Below are 18,462 nucleotides of genomic sequence, written 5' to 3'. Positions count from 1 at the left end.
GCATTTCCTGCTTCTCTTAGCTAGAAATGTTCTCTTCCTTATCTGAATAGCCATAGCAGTTCATTTGAATTCCCTTAGAGTATTTATTATTCTTTGTGGGCACAGCAGTTATTTGCTGGCAATATTGACTCTCCTGTTTTATCATGAGCTCCCTGAGAAGGGGAACATTTTTTTTATATATATATATGTAACTTAACAAATAAATATTAGAACTGTTCATCTGGCAAAAGACTTTTTTGCAATTAATTAATGAGAAGGCTTATACATATGAATCTTTAATAAAAAAATCACTACACTCTTAAGTGCATCTTGGGCTAAAGACACAAGCAAGACAGTACACAGAAGGAATGCAAATAACTATATGCAAAAATCTTCAGCCTCCCTGGAAAATAAATTAAAGCCAATTAGAATATAAATAAAGACATGTTTTAGCTGTAAAATTAGCAAAGATTTAAAAATGGCCATATTCAGGTTTGGCAAGAATGTAGTAAAATAAACATTCATAGAAAGTACTGGAGGGGAGTTTAAGTTATATAATCAATGTGGAAAGTAATTTGGCAGAATATATAGAGAGCCTAAGTAAAGTTCATACCCTTTGACACAGTAATTTTTCTTCTTGGGGGAAAAATCAGACATGCATATGAATATTTATACACAAATATGTTCATTGCAACATTATTTATAAATAGCAAAAATGTGGGAATAGAATGCATGCCAAAAATGGGTAAAATAAATTATGTTAAATAGGAATGCTAGAACATATGCAGCCAAAAAAATAAATGTTTTCAAAAGATTTGAACGTCATGGAAAATTTACCTCTTATAATGTTAAGTTAAAAAAAGAGCAAGATAAACATTTGTGTGTACAGTATCATAAGAATTATGTTGAATTATGTGTGTGTGTGTGTGTGTGTGTGTGTGTATCTAGAAGAGAAGAGACTGACTGACATGTTGGCAATATTAGCCCTGAATAGTGAGAAGTCCTGCTATTATGGGATACTGGGTCCCTTTATTTTCTCCTAGACGTACCACTTTTTTGTCCATTCATTCCCTATATTTTCTAAATCTTCCACAAGGAGCATGTAGAACTTTCATGAAACTAAAGTTTTACAGAAGAATACAATTAAACCTCATGTAATTAAACTTTAAATTACTTGTTTCTTTTGAAAAGCATAGCGCTCTGCCTTTGGTCATTATGGCACTGAGTTTGCCTCCCTATAATAAATAACTAGAAAAATCAATAAAATATGTAATGTGACTCTAGTTATTGGACAACAGTCTGCATACAACTGTGATCTTTCTGGAAGAGAAACCCCTTAAACGTGAGCTCCGTGTTTTCCCCAGCAAGCTGAGAGCACTGTTTGCAGCGTAGTCCAGTCAGTAGAGCCCCAGTGGAGCAGGGTGGTCGTAGTGAGCTGGTGGTGCGGGGTAGAGGTCAGACTCAGGGGCTAGTGAAGAGACTGGAATTTACAAGAGAGGGTAAAGGAAGGGAGGGGCTCAAAGAGAGGACTCGAGATGTCTATGTACAGTTTTCCCATGGGTCCTTGGTTTGGGGTGTGCATGTGAAGGGTGACATTCTCAAGGGGTAGCAGAAAGTGGCTTAAGAGCTGAAGGGATATTAGCAGCGGTCGTACAGTGCTAGGAGACAGTAGAGCTCCAGCCCAGTCAGGGGGTCAGGTCTCACTGAGCATCTTAGTATTTCTTGGGACCAAAGAAATAAGAGCTACTCACTACAGTAAGAACTACACCCTAGGGTTAAAAAAAAAAAAAAAAACCAGACAAACAAACAAAAAACACACACAATTGACTTGTCCTAACAAAGAATAAAATCAAGCCTGACAGAATCAAAAGGATATACCAGTAGTATCACTGTCTGCCAGTATTAAATGTAACACTCTTTAAAGAAAGACAATGTAATACGTACTAACTCCAATGTATCATCCACAATATCTGTATATAAAAGAAAAAAAATTCTGAAGGAGCAAAAACCTGTGATTCAATAACGAAGAAAGCAATAAATGGAAACAGATTTCAAGATGACCAAAAATATTAGAATTAGCACACAAAGAGTTAAGATAGTTTTCAATATGTTCAAGGACATAAGGGAAAAGATGAACATGATGAATAAAATCATGAGGAATTTCAACAGAGGAATAGAAAGTGTGTGGTGTTTTGTTTTAACCACTTTTCTCCTCCCCTAAAGGATGCATCTAACAGTGTAGTTTGATAAAAGTAAGAAAACATTGAAGAGTAGCAGAAAGAACCCCCACTTTGAAGCCCAGAAGATGTGGGTTTGAGTATGGGCTCTTTTTAGCCACATGAGCAAGTCACTCAATCTCAGAGATTCACAGGATTATTTTAACAATTAAGCAAAATAATGTACATAAAGAGGCTAATAAATAAGGTAGTGTCTGGCAGATAATATGTGCTCACATATTAGTTCCTTTTCCTCACTCCTTTGTCCTGGCACAAACGTTGTCCTCTCCTGGCTGGTATATGGATATCCACAGGGAAAAACTAAGTAGTGGCTAAGGACACAGTTTCTGGAGTTAGGCCCTGGGAGTCGATGTCCTGTGTGGGACAAGTTTTATTTAATCTCTCTGTGCTTCAGTTTCTTCATAGGTAAAATACCGAATTAACCCATAAGGTTGTTGTGAGAAATGAGATAATCTGTACAAAGTGCTTAACACAGTAGTGTAGAATACAGTCAGTGCTCGAGAGGTATTAACTACAATTAATTATATGGAGTGACCATCTTCAGAGTGCTATTTATAATGGCATCCCACCCAGATCGTGGGGTAGAGGAAATAGGTGCTGAGGATCTCAGAGGGCTGTATGAGTCATGGAGGTGTCTCAGCTCTTCAAGGCCATGCTCTTTGTGTTCCCAGTGTCAATTAGGACCCGGAGCACATGCCTCGCAGAACCCAGAACAACAAGGTCATTCTGCTTAGCCCAAAGTGACAGCTGAATTATGAACACTTCTCATGTCCTCCTCTCTGGGTCAGGATAAATTACACTCTAGTCTTCCTTATTATTTTTATGAGGTCAGTCTGTGACACGGCCTCTTAAAATCATATGGCGTTGGAACATGAAGACAAGCAACAGCTGTGGGGGAAAGCCCACCACCGGACCAGAAGCTGGGTCCTCTCGATCTGCCTCCTTGGTTGTGCTGGGCAGAGGGGAACCATTTGTAGATATGCCTTGTTTATATCTATGCAATGTCAAATTTGCTAGCTTTGAAGGTAGAAATAAATATGAACAGTATTTTGTCTGTGAGTGAGTCTTTAAGTAAAAGAAAAAGGGACTCATTGGATATCCAAAAATCAAAGCAAAATATAGTGACACCTCCCATGACCCAGAGGGCTAGAAAGAAGAGGGTTCCCAGCTCAGTGATAAGTAAGTTACAATTCTCAGCACGCTAGGCAGGAGAATGAAGGTGCCAGGGAAGGTGGGTGTATTGCATTCCGCAGTCTCTGGGTCCCCACGAAGTGCTGGGTTCTTCTTGTCTGGTCTGGACAGGGTCCAGGATCTGGTAGGCACAGTCATGATGGCACGCCTCAGAGAAGGTGCGGGGGCTTTTTCTTTGACGATGTGGACTTATGTAGTCATAGCTTTTATGGAGATGGACCGAGCCTTTGAAGGTTAGTCTACAAAAGCACAATTTATGCTTTCTAATTATCTTAAAGCCCATCATATGTACGATTCAGACCTAGTACTTGAATCTGGTAATATGCCTGAGTATAGTAGATGCTCATTAATTGTGAATTCCCTTTAACTTTGCCTACAGGACATAACACTGTCCCAGAGGATGTACTTTCTGTTATTCTTCCTGTTCCATTTCAAATAAGGTGGTTCACTGGTGAGGCCCAGGCAAGAAAGTGGGGAAAAAATTATGAAGATGTCACTGTTCCTATAGAACAAGTTTGACACTGGGGTCTTTTTAGTTAGGAGTATTTTGGCTCTGAGCAACTAAAATCAGCTTAAACTAGAAGAACTGGGGCAGGGGGCATTTGTATTATGAAGCTACAGGGATATTTCATGGTTCTCAAGGACAGGTAAGGGGCCACCATCAGGTTCAGATTTGAAGCTGACATGTCATCGGGACTTTTCTTCGTCTCTTATTCTCACTCTTGTCTCTGTATCTAGTCCATTCTCTTTCTTGCTATAGTCTGACTTTGTTTACCAGGTCACATGACTAAAAATGCCCACTTGTACGTCTACTCTGGAAACCAGGTGACCCAAAGCTGGGGTCTCTTGGTATCTATTCTATATTCCTAGGAAAGAGACTTTAGCTTTCTTTGGCTCAGATACCACCTGTGTTCTAATCCATCTCAGCCAGAGCCCAGATGCATAGCGGGTGTGAGGAAGGACAGCTCCCAGGAGAGACACTAAACATACAGCTCAATTGGTGGCAATTCCAGCCATGATACTAATGGTTCAAATGGCTCTCTCCTTCCTTGGAAACACTAGAAATGGTTGAGAAAGGATCCAAATATCCCAACAGAGCATCCAGGATACTTTCTTAAGAAGCTAATGAAAGATGCAACTAAGACAGGGGACTCAGGATGTGGCCTTGTGGCCTGGACAGTTAATACATGCTGTCAGAACATCCCATCAACTACTCCCTTGACATGTGCCCTCCTCTCCACCCCCAGGGCTATCATCTTCTTTAAAGTCCTCATCCTTTCCTTCCTCAACTACTCAATGGCACAGCAATATGGACCCCCTGTTCTCACTCCAGTCTATTTCCTGTAATGCTGTCAGAGGTTGGGATACCTAAAGTTCAAGTCTGGCCATGCTATCTTCCTTCTTGAAAGTGTTAGTTTCTCTAGTAGCTCTAAGAAGTCTGTAGGCTCCATTCTGCTGTTGAAGATGCCAACCAGTGGGTTTGGCTTCACTCCCCATTAAGCTCTTCCTCCTCATGCACATCGACCAGAAAGTACATCCTTGTGTGTGCTCAGCTCAACTCACATGAAAGACAATGGAGTCAGACCCCTGGGTTTGAGTCTCCACCTACACTAATGAGCTTTGAGACGGTGGGCAAGGTGTTTACCCTCTCAGGCTTTAGTTTCCTCCTCTGTCATCTAAAAATAAAACCCACACATAGGTTTAGGGGAAGAACAAAATGAAATTACCCATATAAAGTGCTTTAAATAATACCTGGAATATGGTAAGTGTGCAGTAAATACTATACATCATCATCACCATCACCACTACCACTGGTAGAATTAACACCCCACTCAAACTACTGAGCCGCCATTTTGATTTCTGTTCCTCCAAGTCTCTTAAATTCCCAATTTTACTATCTCACTCACTTCTCAGAAGCCAAGTGGAACACATTCCTTTAATAAATGGCCAAAATGAATGGATACCTGAAAATAATGAACAAAATGCTGCCTCGTTAATGAGCCCTTAACCATGCCTCCGACAGAGGCACCTAAAAGATAGGAATAAATGCTTCTTAGAAATAATGTCTTTTTCTCCCAGAGTAGGAGGAACATTCCAGACCTTGGCCTTGGGCTGCCCGCACAGGAGTCCAGAGGCAGAGGCCATGGGCTCGAGGGTAGTGGCCACTGGGACTCTGGAACAGGGGGTTTGAGCTGCAGCACCCGGCGTGGTCCCACCGCCCTGTCACAGGGAGGAATGTGGCAACCCGGTAGTTGATTATGAGTTGGAAATAGAACATCGTTGGAGAGATAAGGGCAACAATGGCTTTCTATCCAGTGATAGATTACTAACAGTCACATTATTTTCCCTTATTTATATATGGGTCTATTTATTGAATTTAGTGGGAGATAAATAAACGATCTGCCAAGCGTCTGGTTAATATTACTTCTCAGGGGCTCGTTTTAGGCCCAACTAGACTCCTACTGATAACATCTATAAGCTTTTCAGGAGGGAGAGACATAACATTTGTTTCTGACAAGAACCTTCTGTTTGCCTTATCTGTTTCATTTGAGAGGCCATCGACCCCTAGCTTCTTTGGTTGAAATGAACTCTTTCCAACCAAGGGAGAGTTCTTGAACTTGACCCTCACCACACAATGTAACTGGGTGCCTCAGCTGCAAATCTGAGGGCCTCTGTCACACACAGCCAGACTGAGTACTTCCCGCTGGCCACCGGGAGACGGAGAGAGACAGGGTGCTGAATCTCTCCCTTTAAAATACATTTAGACAAAAATTCAGTTTGCTGTCTGTTTTTTCCTGTTCTGAATGGAGATTCTTTTTATTTTAATCACAGGATTTAAATTTTTTTTAAAAGCAAGGAGATGTTGATGCATATTAATATAGAAACATACAACTGGTCTATGGCAGTGAAGAGCAACCCTAAGCCACAATTTAAAAAAAATAAATAATAACCCTAAGCTTCCACTAATGTGCTGCATATTATAGATTATGGTAAATGCTGTTAAGGAAAGGGAGGAGGTGACAGAGTAGCAAAGGATGAGGCTGGAGAGAAAGGCCTTGTCTAGATCAAGCAGTACCTGGCATGCTGTTAGAGATTTTAGAGTTTGTCCTAAAAACCACTGGATGCAATTGAACTAGCATAATGGTCCAACCTCAGTTCTCTCTTCCTTGAACCACAGCACTAACCTTCTGATTGGTCTTTTGGCTTTGACTCTTAACTTCTATACCCACCTGGAAGCTGGGATGGTCTCTTAAAAAAAAAAAAAAAAATATATATATATATGTGTGTGTATGTGTGTATACATACACACACACACACACACACACACACACACAGGCAGTCCTTGGGTTATGCACGAAATACGTTCCTGAGAACATCTTTAGGTCGGATTTGTATATAACTCAGATCCCTGATGAATATCGCATATATGGTAGTAATAATAATAATTACAATACTATAATGGCTAATATGTGGTAGTAATACAGTGTAATACTGTAATATTAATAATAATACCCCTGTACTGTAATAATAAATTACAGAAATGGTCGTGCTCTTTCTTTTAATTCAAACAAACAATGTAAGAACAAACTCATACAAAAAGTTTAGATAGGAGAAATTCCAGAAAAGAATATTAAAGTTTAACACTCACCTCATGCTGCATCAATGTCTTGCTTACCAGCAGGGGCACTTTTGAGGCAATGGGGTGGGCTCACGTTAATGGGAAGATGATGATGGAGGTGGCACTGGAGAGGTTGGAGTGGGAGCTGGGGAATCAGGGTTTGCCTCTGTCGCTGGAGTGAGGGGAGCTCACCACTGAAGTTGGTTTCTTGAAAAAGGTGTCTAGGATTGTTTGCGCAGCCTTTTTCTTTTTTCCATGATAAATGGCCTTGTAGCAGCTGATGTTCTCACTGACTGCATGGTAAACCTTTGTAAACTGCTCAGTGTTTGGATCTTGCTCCTCAAACTCAGCAAATCCTGATTCAATAGACAAAGGCTTCAGCTCATTCTTTTGTTGTCAACTTTCTTGGCTCTGGATCTTATGATTCTTCGTGTTCTTGTGTTTCTATGAGCTGCTTCTCTATCTAAAAGGCTAGCCGCTAGCGTAAAGATGCTGTGCCGACGAACTGCTTACGGAAGTCACGTCTACCCACTTTCTGATAGCACAGTAGAGTCAAATGCCCGTCCCTACATTTAAAAGGCTGGCACCCCAGGGAAGGCCAGTGATGTTTGCAAAATGATCTGCTCTACCACAGTGGTCAACAGTGGAATCGTTGCATAATCTGAGCCTGTTCCCACGTCTACCTGTCTCATACTCTCACCTTTGTTTATTCTGACCCAGATTATAAGTATTCTTGCTTTTCTTTAAAAAGGTCCAGTTTATTTCTGCCTCATTCTTCCTTCTTGTGACACCTTTTTCTGATGTTTATGATTCTTGCTGATGCGACTTTTAGATCTCTGCTAACGCGGCTGATCTTCAAAGTCGTTATTCTTCTCTGCCACCTATAAAAATGACACCCTCTTATTCCCAATCCTAACAGCCTACGTAATTCTGTGTTATTTGTTTTTTGTTATTTATCTTACTCCTCCATATGAGTGTAAGTCCTATGAGGGCATGAATTTTGTTCATTTGTTTTTTATCCCCAGGATCTAGGATAGTGCCAGGCAATAGTAGAGACTCCACATTTATTTATAGAATGAATTAATGAATGAAAGGGAAGTAAATCAATGTGTAAGGTGGTCATAGTTGCATTTATTAAAAAAAAAAAAAGGAAAGAAATAGATCTACTTCTTGTTGGAAGTAGTTGAAAATATGTGTGCCACATTTAATCTATGATGATCTACCTTCAGGACAAAATTATTTACATTCATCCCGTAAGCAAATTATACCCAGCTCTTCTCAAAACATTTCAGACCTCGTGCAGTTATAGCACTAGCCTCAGTGCCAAGTATCTCATGATCTGCATCTTGCCCAGTGATAGACGGGGCACTGGTAGCTAATGACTCTGAAATCCAGCAAAGCACCTGCTCCCAGTTCATCCAATCCTAGGGACTGAGAATTATTTTAAGTTGGGTCTCTTCACTCTCTCTAGGAGTGGTTCCATAGGCCTTTGTTCCCCTTTAGTTCTGGGCTCCTGGCTTCACTGTCTGAAAACTCTTTGTTTTTCCATAAGAAATACTCTGTTGTGGCTAAGTAGCTCTTAAGCACACCTTTGTTCTATAGGATCCAGAGACCTCTTTTCATGTTGAGCTGTCTTAATCTCTTTTGGTCCGAGCTGCCAATATTGTCACTAATATAACACTCCTAAAATGGTGTGGGTTTCCTAACACATGATGTGGTTTACTCCAACTCTCAAAAATCACATCCTTAATTCTTTTTTATATAACAGTGTCTACTTCGGGCTACATGGGCCTATTGCTATACTTCACCATACCAGCTCAAATGTGAGGGGCAGAGTATAGTGTCAGAGTAGAAACCAAGAAACCAGATACGAGGTTGTTGCTTACTTTCAAAGCATCTAGATGAAGAAGTGAATAGATTAAAAGTATTTATTTCCATGAATAAGTATCTTCAAAGTCTGTCTTCTTCAATTCATATTTCACATTGCTACCAACATTATTCTTCTAAAATCAAACTGGGAACATGACCTGACCTTTAGCCCACCCCTTGAATGAGTTTCAAATTCTCCAGATTAATTTTTTTTTTATCTTATCCTGAGATTTAATGCTGTAGATATAATATATGTTTATCCAAGCCTTCTAGCCTCATTTCCATCTGAATCCTCCTAATAACAAACCCTGAAATCACTCCAGACCATTTTAGGGGGGAGTGAGGGAACATGGAACACTGTATATATCCATCTTTATTTATACTGTCCTGTGGACTAGCATACCTTCCTTGAAATTTTAAAGTTATAATCATCTTTTAACAACCACTCAATAATCACCTTCTCTAGGAAATTTTATCAGAGCCCCATAGTTAAAATAAATCACCCTTTTAATTTTGTTTCCAGAACAATTTGGTTGTATAACCATTTAACTTACGACAGCCTGTGTTCTTTCCAGATCTATATACAGCATTGTCTTAGTTCAGGCTGCTGTAACAGAATACGACAGACAGGTGGCTTCAACAGCAGATATTTACCTCTCATAGTTCTAGGGGCTGGAGGTCCGACATCAAGGCACCAACAGATTCAATGTCTAGGGACGGCTCTCTTTGTGGTTTACAGATGGCCACCTTCTTGCTGTATCTTCAATGGCGGAGAGAGAGAGAGAGATCATCTCTCTCATGTCTCTTCTCATACGGCACTAATTCCATTCATGAGGACACCTAATTACCTCCTGAAGGTCTTACCACTTCATCTATAGAATGAGTTTCTTGAGGGCAGTTTCTTGTTTTCACTCTATACTCCTTAGCTCAGAGTCTGGGATACAGTGAATGCTAATGTATCTACAAGAGATGAATTTTAATAGTTTTCCCATAGATATCCTCTTCCCCTTTAGTTGCCAGCTCCTTTGAAAGAGCTACTCATTATGGAAATTTTTAAAGTACACAAAAGTTGAGAGAATAGTTTGATGAACCATGTATTCATCCAGTTTCAAAAATGTTGGCTACCTTTCTAAAAGCCAAACTCCTCTTCTGCATACAAAGCCTTTGGCAGTGAGGGGCATAAGGGCACCATTTTGTAGTCCTCAATTAATTCAAATCAAGTTTGGGCACAGGTTTCTCCCCAAGAATAACATCAACAGAACTCCCGGTGAAAGAATGTCTTCCTAAGGCAATTCTGAAGACAAAAAAGCAATATAAGAACCCACTTCCCAATAATGTGAAGATCTATGACTGTGCTAAATAAAAATGTTCCCTTAATGCACTGTAAAAAAAAATAAAGATGTTTGGCTAGATTTATCAACCTGCTCTAGGAGCTGAATTAAGTTTCCCTGCTACATTTTTCTACTTATTTAAAAACACCTGAGTTGTTATATAGCTAGTCAGACAACCACTTCATTATATAAATATAATACATGTCTGCCCTAAAGATGTATGGTTTAAAAAAAAGGCTTCTGTTTTCTCAGGCCTGTTGGATAACTTGGAAATAATGATTCCTGAGGACACAGATGTGGGTGCAATTAGTTACATGTTAAAACTGGTTATACGTTAGTAAAGATTTTCATGGATTAATAGGACTTTAAAGATATGTAATGTAGTAGAGGTCCTGACCACATTCCTAACAAAATGAAATTAAAGCCAACTCTTAAAACTGGAAACACAATGACAAAGCAATCCAGGGAAACAAATCTTCATTCTCAATGGAATGGGTCACCCCAGGACATTCATAGTCAGTGCTAACAAGTGTTGTGTGCATACTGACAAGTCATTATATCATATTCTCATTTTAGAATCACATGAAGTTCATGGCCCAGAGTTCTAACAAACAGTGCATGAGGAAAGACTTCCCTCATGTCTTTGCTCCTTATATAAACTGTTCACCACTGCTGCCTGCAGCTTCTAACCCAGGCAATTCACAGGCCATGAGATGATTGAAAACAATCCAAGGCTGAGTGCTAAAACAGTGACCCAGGGACTGCCGACCTCCTGGAGGGAGGCAATGAGTGAGTGAGGGGCAAGGTTGGATGGGGCTGGTGAGAAGCTACACTATCGTGAGGGCAAAAGTCAGAATGGATGGGGGTTCATCACTTGTTAGAGCCAAGTATAAATTCCATTTATGATGCAGCCAGGAGACTTGGAATAAAACAAACCAAGTAGGCTCTGACTTCTTTGCCTCAAGGCTTCTACAAACCTGGGTTGGTGAAGTATTAATTTGTTGGATTTTTAATTTTCTCTCCTCTCTCTCTCTCTCAATATCTCTCTCTCTCTCTCTCTCAGAGCCCAAGAAAGAGCTGGAATATTGCATTTCATTGGGGAAATCACTCCAAACTCACCTTAGCAGTTCCGCCTCAACCAATAATCCTGATTATGAACACAGCCTGGGATAGATTCCTCAAGAGCCTTCATCAACAGCTAATTGATTTACTTACGTCTAAGTCATGGATGCTCAGTCTCTGCTGGCCCTCTCTCCAAGTTCTCAATACCACCTGATCAGGGGTGACATATTCATGTAATGAACTGCCTCCTCCTCTTATCTTCCAGCCATAGAAAACACCACTGCTTCCAATTAAAATCTACATGATTTATGGAAACTCACAAGCTTACCTGCCTTAATTCTTCCCTCTCCTGGCCACACAATCCTATTAAATTTCTTCCTTAAGAAATGCCAGGGGTTGTTATGCAGCAAGACAGTTGGAAAAGAGAGCAGGCTAAAGAAAGTCCAAAGAATAGTAACAGCTACTTAACAATGACTGGGCTGGATTATGCACCAAAATATGCACTGGGTACTTTAGGTAAGGACTTTATTCGTTATATCTTTAAATGTCTACAACTCTTGAAAGAGGAGAATACTGTCTGTATGCATAGGGCACTGAGACATGGAGAGATATATAACTTTTCTAAGGTCACATAAGTATCAGGGGCAGAACTGGGACAAGAAAAGTACCTGGCATGTGGCTGACAGACGATCATGTTACTCATGAGTATTATTACTCATGGTTACTCAGGCAATCACTGTTATTCATGATTACTAACTTTTTTCCAGGATATGGTTGGGTATACATTGTCCGCATGTTTCTAGGGGTCTGCAAAAGTGTTATCGGGGTCTCTAAAACCATTTCTAACATTTCAAACACACAAATAACTCATACACTCACCTATGAAAAGGTGGCATAACCTAACAAAACACGTCAATTTTCTTTTCTTTGTTAGGATTGGAATTTTATGAACCCAGAGCATTAATCTTGATGATTTTTGCTGATCATAGTATCAGTCAGAAAAAGGAAGTATTTACTTAATAAAGGCAGTTTGACTTTCAAACAAGCAAGTAAACAAACAGAAGTTTAGAACATGTGTTTATGTAAAGGATCTAAAAAAAAGAGCTAGAAACAACCAAATGTCAGAATTAAGTCTTTACTTATCAGTAATTACCTTGAATGTAAATGGATTAAATATTCTAATCAAAAGGCATAGACTGGCTGAATGGATGAAAATGAAGACCCAATTATATTCTGCCTCCAAGAGACTCACTTCACCTGTAAGGACATACATAGATGGAAAGTGAAGGGATAAAAGATACTCCATGCAAATGACACCAAAGGAGAGCAAGAGAAGCTATACTTAAAGGTAAAATAGAAGATGGGTTCATTGGGAAAAAGAATAATAACAACAAAAACAACAGGTTTTGCAGTAAGAAGAACATTGTTTCAAAGAGATAGGATAGATAAACGTGCAATGACAAAGGACAAATTCCAGAGATACACGCAACCAGGGGTATCTATATGAATTATTTGGTCTATGTGCTGCCTTACTTTATGTCTCCCTTGGAATTCCGGAAAAATACCCAAATGGAGTGGGTATGGTCAAAGTTCTATCTAAACAATGAGTTTTAAGCCAGACCTGAATAAAGATTGGGAACTGAATTAGAAGAAGGGAGCAAATACCTCTTTCCATTGAGAGGAACATATACATATTATAACAACAACCTCCCTTATTCAGTTTACTCTGGTGGCAGGTATGTGTTGAGTCAGGCACTGAACTAGATGCTAAAATGTAGAGATGAAAAAGTCAAGGTCCAGCATTCAAGGATCTCAAGTCTAGCAAAGAGTACAGATGCAGCTATAAAATAGTCTACTATGGGGAGATTAAGGGTACTCAGTAAGGAAGCAACATAAAAGAGAGAGTAAGGCTTTTCTGACCTAACCAAGCTGAGTAGAACCTTTGTGCTCCTTCTTGAAGGATAAGTGATTGGGAATTTGCCAGGTGGGAAAATAATAAAAAGAAGAACCAGGTCACTGTATTGAGACCTCACAGTGGAGATGGGCATTCAGTAAATTCAGCTCTGCTTTCAAATCATTTAATGATAAACAAAAATCTCCAACTGGGTCCATGGAGGACATGGAAGATATGTCTTGTGATTTAATACATTGAACTTCTTGAATCTAGAAACCTTGCCTTATTTTTGCATCCCCAAGAGAGGGACTTGGATACAGTAGCTTCTTGATAAATGTTTTCTGAACCCCTGATTGGGCCTTTCTGTCCAGAACGTGTATTCTTGTGGCTGGCATTGGAATTTTTTTGTTTGTACAGTTCATTTTGTTTTCAGCTTTAGTTTCCAGTCAAAATATCATTCTGAGTCAAAATATCATTATTGAGGTCAGTTTATTTTTTCTCCTACCCCCTTCAGTGTGATTACATTTTACATTTGTCATACAGTTAGAATCATTTGTCACCATCTACATTACTTCTTGAGTCCCCAACATCGTATTTTGATTTTAGTATGAATACATTAATATTCACTCTTTGTGATGTATAGTTCAATGGGTTTTTTTAATGCAATTTTTTTGAATGGCTTGATAAGTCAAGCCTTAGACTAGAGTGATGTAACAGCACTGATTGTGAGAAATGAGGGTGGGTAGGCAGTGGTGATTAGTGTCTATGTGGCCACTGGTTATACCCCAACTAAACAAGAATGATGTTAAGGCTAGAAGTTGGTTGGTTGCAAAGAGCCGGCATAAGAGTGAGTTGTGGGGTAATGTCCTGTTAAAAGACTCCCAAGAATAAGAGAAACAGATCTGGATTTAGCTGGCATGGATCTATGCAGACTGCTTGGGTAGAAAAAAAGAGAACAGCTCTTGCTTTGACTTGGCAGTCGTTCCACATAAACTGATTATGACTTAATGATATTTTACTGCTCATGTCCCATGTAAATTGGTCTCTACAACCTCATCTTCTAAGAGTGGTTTCTCACTAAGCATTGCATTCAGCATAAACCCAAACCACAGAAGCACTTGACGGCTTCTCTGCTCTAACACGTGTTCTTCTTGGAGTCATGCAAAGCCATGAAAGAAGATAAACTCACGATATGAGTAACTTCCGCATGTACTTTGTCATAAAATCCCAGGCACAATTTTTCTAAATACAGACAGGTCTTTGGGGGGCATTAAGAAACATTGAAATGATTAGTAGCTTGGGGGAAACTTCCCTTTCCCCAGTGTGGGCTGGAGCATCACTTTGAAATGAAGCCAGGGAACATACTTAGGTTTTGCCTCATTAAAATGACTAATGTTTATGTGCAGATGCAAAGGTTAATTGCATCATCTCCGAGAGCCATGTACATGCATCTACAATCAAGGGAGTTCCAAGCAGCAACAGAACACCGCCTTGATGTCTGAGGAATCATAAGTTTACATTTTCAAATCTATGCTTTCCTAGAATTTTCTGGAGCCTACTTCATTTCTAAATTGAGGACAAATGCTTGAATATTAACAGTTCAATAATTAAATTTTCTTCATCATCTGAAAACCATCGCAACTTGAGATCTTTGTTCATAATATTCACTTTCCCTACTTTCTATATACCCAAATCCTAATGATCCTTTAAGTTTCTTTTCCTTCTGGAAACCTTCCAACACGCATCTTTTGAATGACTTTAGCACGGTGACAACCCTAGAAGCCTATTTTGAATGAGAACCATCCTCCCTCTCTGGTTTTCTATCATGTCCGCACAACACGTATCCTCAACTAAACCATAACCTCCCTGTCGCCAAAGGTACAACTTCTCTATTTGTGTGTACTTCGTCTTGTCCATCCCAGAGCAGAACAGGGGCCAGACCCTCTACAAGGATCAAGGGCGATCCAGCCCCAGCCACAATGACATAAACGTCTAAAGGTTTAAAGGAAACAAGTATATATTGAATCCTTACTGTATGCTAGGTCTCGAGTCGGGTTCTTTACTAGTTATTAGTTATTGATTATTAGTTTTTATTTTCTCAGCAATGCTGAAAGATAGGGCTCACATTTTAAAGACAGAAAAATAAAGCCAAGGAATGTTAATAAGTGGGAGAACCAGTATCCAAAGACAGGTCAGCCTGACACCAAGACTCTGTCCCTCTCCTCAGTCCCGTGCCATGTTTTATCCTGACCAGGTCTGTTTAGTCTCCTTATTATGGCTAATACATTGCACCGAAAGTGAATTTAAGGGGTAAAGTGTTAAATAAGTCTGTGCTCCATGCATGACGCTTAATTCCCCTACTACCACTGCACGTGAGTGGTATTGATAGGAGGCCCAGGAAGCAAAGCTGGAGCAATAAATTATAGGGCTTATTATAGAAGGTACAGTCAATAATTATTATGGAGCCCATTTTAAGTGAGATACTTGCTTTCATAGTCGCTGTACCCATGGCCACTTCTTCCAATTAAATACGATCAATGCAAAGAAAGGACCAGAAGAGAAGAGCTGTGGCCTCGGAAGGATTTGGTCTTTGTATGCTCAGTCACCGACTCCCAGGGCTTTAATTGGCTCTTTGTTGCCAGGACACTCTGATGAAATAGTTTTTTTTATGACCCCTGAGAGGTCTGGCAGTCACTGTTTTCTCAAACATTGATTTGAATATTCAAACGTTCACTCAGACTGGAGTTGGGAGAGATCAGCCTCTGCCTGTGGCTCTGAACACATGTGCCGCCGCGTGTCCTCTGGCCTGTGCCCTGCTGCGCCTTGGTCATGCCACCCTCTTTTCCTCCCCTCTTCCCGAGTGAAGAGAGACTTTTCTACTATGCTGCCCAAACCTCACCTTCCCTGAACTCTGCCCACCCCTGCCAAGCACAGAGAGGTCCTTCTACCTCTGAGGTCCCAACTCTGGGATTGTTTCAGTATCTGTCTCCACTCAAGACGTGTAATTATTTGAGTGGGCAACACTGCATGGTAGTTAAGACTCTCTAACTCCTAATCCAGGCTAAGCTTCCTCATCAAAAGAGAGGGGATAACATCCATCCCTTGGATTGCTGGGAGAGTTAAATGAGATCAACGATCCTTGTTCAATGTCTAGCACACGCTCTCACCTCATGTTAGCTATTAGAACTGTTGTCCATTCAACTACCCCAGATTCCCTTTGACCACGTATTCTGTGCAGAGAGAGCTGAGCATGGTCCGATGTGACTTGGAGCTTACAGTTCACCATCCCACGGACACGGGTCTCTGTCTGCTGTGCACATTCCCAGCTCTGCGCTGGGCAAACACCGTTTGTTGTGCAAGGCATGCCTTGTGTAGCCTCTCTGCGGCACTCTGACCCTCACAGCCAGGACTGGATGGAATTGCCTCTTCAAGTCTCCTCTGAACCCCCAGCTCCAAGGATTCCAAGGACGGGATTCCCAGAGCGTTTATCTGCAGTCACTAATTGTCCTAGTGTCGCCATTTTGTGTCTCAAGTGTCTATATTTAATCTCAGCCCCATCCTGAGAAGCGCAAAGGTAGGAATTGTGCTGGATTCTCCTTTGTACTCCCAGAGCATGGAGATGGTTGTCCCACAAAATCCTGAGAACGTACTCATCCCGAATTCCAGGTGGTTTTTTCACTTGATGTGTTTTCTGTCACCGTCCACTGTGCTAGGGACTGAGTGCCTCTGGGAGCAGAAAGACGAGACCCCTCAACTCTCTTAGGTTCCCTGCTAGCATAAATTATGGTCAAATAAGCAGGTCAACACATAAATGACGATGATAGTTCGGGACGGGGTTAAATCCCACAGAAACAATACAGCAGGGTGCTATGTTAGAGAATGTCTGGGTGTCGGTGGTTCTCTTTCTGTGACTCAGCCATCAAATACAGTATTTCCTAAGGAGCTCTCTGCTGAACAGCCACTGGGCCAGATGCTCAACTAAAGAAAAACAAGGGGGTCTATTGGCAAAAACAGCTGGAAAATATGTCCTATGTATTTGCCTGCTGTTGGAGTGACTCGATTTATATTAACATAGTAAAGGCCATTGATATTACTGCAGTAAGGACATTTTTTATTAATATTTTGCATAAGCTGGCATTTCCCAAGTTTTTTGGTCATAGAACTTATTTGTCTGTCTTTTAATGTTTAGTACCTATTAACATCCCGTGAAGCCCATGTCTAGGGAATAAACTTTGGGATAACCTGATTGTATCCAATGATATTCAGACTCAGCAAGACTCTTATCGACATACCCAACAGATAAGAGTGTTCGTATGTCATTGCAAAGCCACGGAATGTAGGCAAAACATAAAGAATTGCACCGAGTGAGCAAATAATGAACTTATTTTCTTAATTCAGTGTGACTCCCTAAATATCATTAAATACCTACGATGTTCTAGGTGCTGGGAACACCGAAGAGAACAGAACCCAGGCCCTCCCATCACGAGCCACCAGCATGCCCTGCCGGGTGGTTGTAACATCTTCCTTGCTGGCCTTGCCCTGTAGTTTGTTCTCACGGAGCAGCCAGAGTGAACCTGGATAACCTCGGGCAGATTTTAGAGCTGCTTTGTTCGGTTTCCCCAACAGCTCTTCATCTCACGCAGGGCAAAAGCCAACAGTCTTTACAGTGGTCTGTTACTGCACTGTCCTGACAGCAGCCACTAGCCACATGTGGCTTTTTCAGTTCAGATTATTTAAAAATGAAATAAAATTAAGAATTTCGTTCTTCCATTGTACTGGCTACACGTCAAGTGCCCCACAGCCACGTGTCGGTCACGGTGACGTAAATCAATTCCATTCCACAGAAAGTCCTATTGGTTGCATAAAGCCCTATAAAGATCTTGGCTCCATTGCTGCTCTTGCTCATCTTCTGCCCTTGCTCATTACCCTCTGCTCCAACCACGTGCCCTCCGTGTGTTCTCAGTCCTACCTGTCTGTCCACCCTTTCCTCTCTCTGGGATGCTCTTCCCCGTGTGGTCACCTGGCTCACTCCCGCACCAGGGACAGTTCTTTCCTCCAGTGTCACCTTCTCAGAGATGCCCTTGGGGCTTCCCTAGTTCAAGTTGCAAAGCCCACTTCTGATCCTAACATGCCCTATTCCCCACCTTGCCTTATTTATTTTTCCCCATAACACTCTTGTGACACATATACCTTTTACACATGATTGTGTACTGTTGGTATATTCCATGTGGGTGTAGAGATTTTGGTGTGTTTTGTTCACTGCTGGATCCCAGTACACAA

Source organism: Eulemur rufifrons, chromosome 23 (genome assembly GCF_041146395.1).
Source record: "Eulemur rufifrons isolate Redbay chromosome 23, OSU_ERuf_1, whole genome shotgun sequence".
In the NCBI taxonomy this organism is placed as follows: domain Eukaryota; kingdom Metazoa; phylum Chordata; class Mammalia; order Primates; family Lemuridae; genus Eulemur; species Eulemur rufifrons.
The sequence above is the reverse complement of the archived record's forward strand: the minus strand, read 5'-3'. Positions refer to the sequence as shown.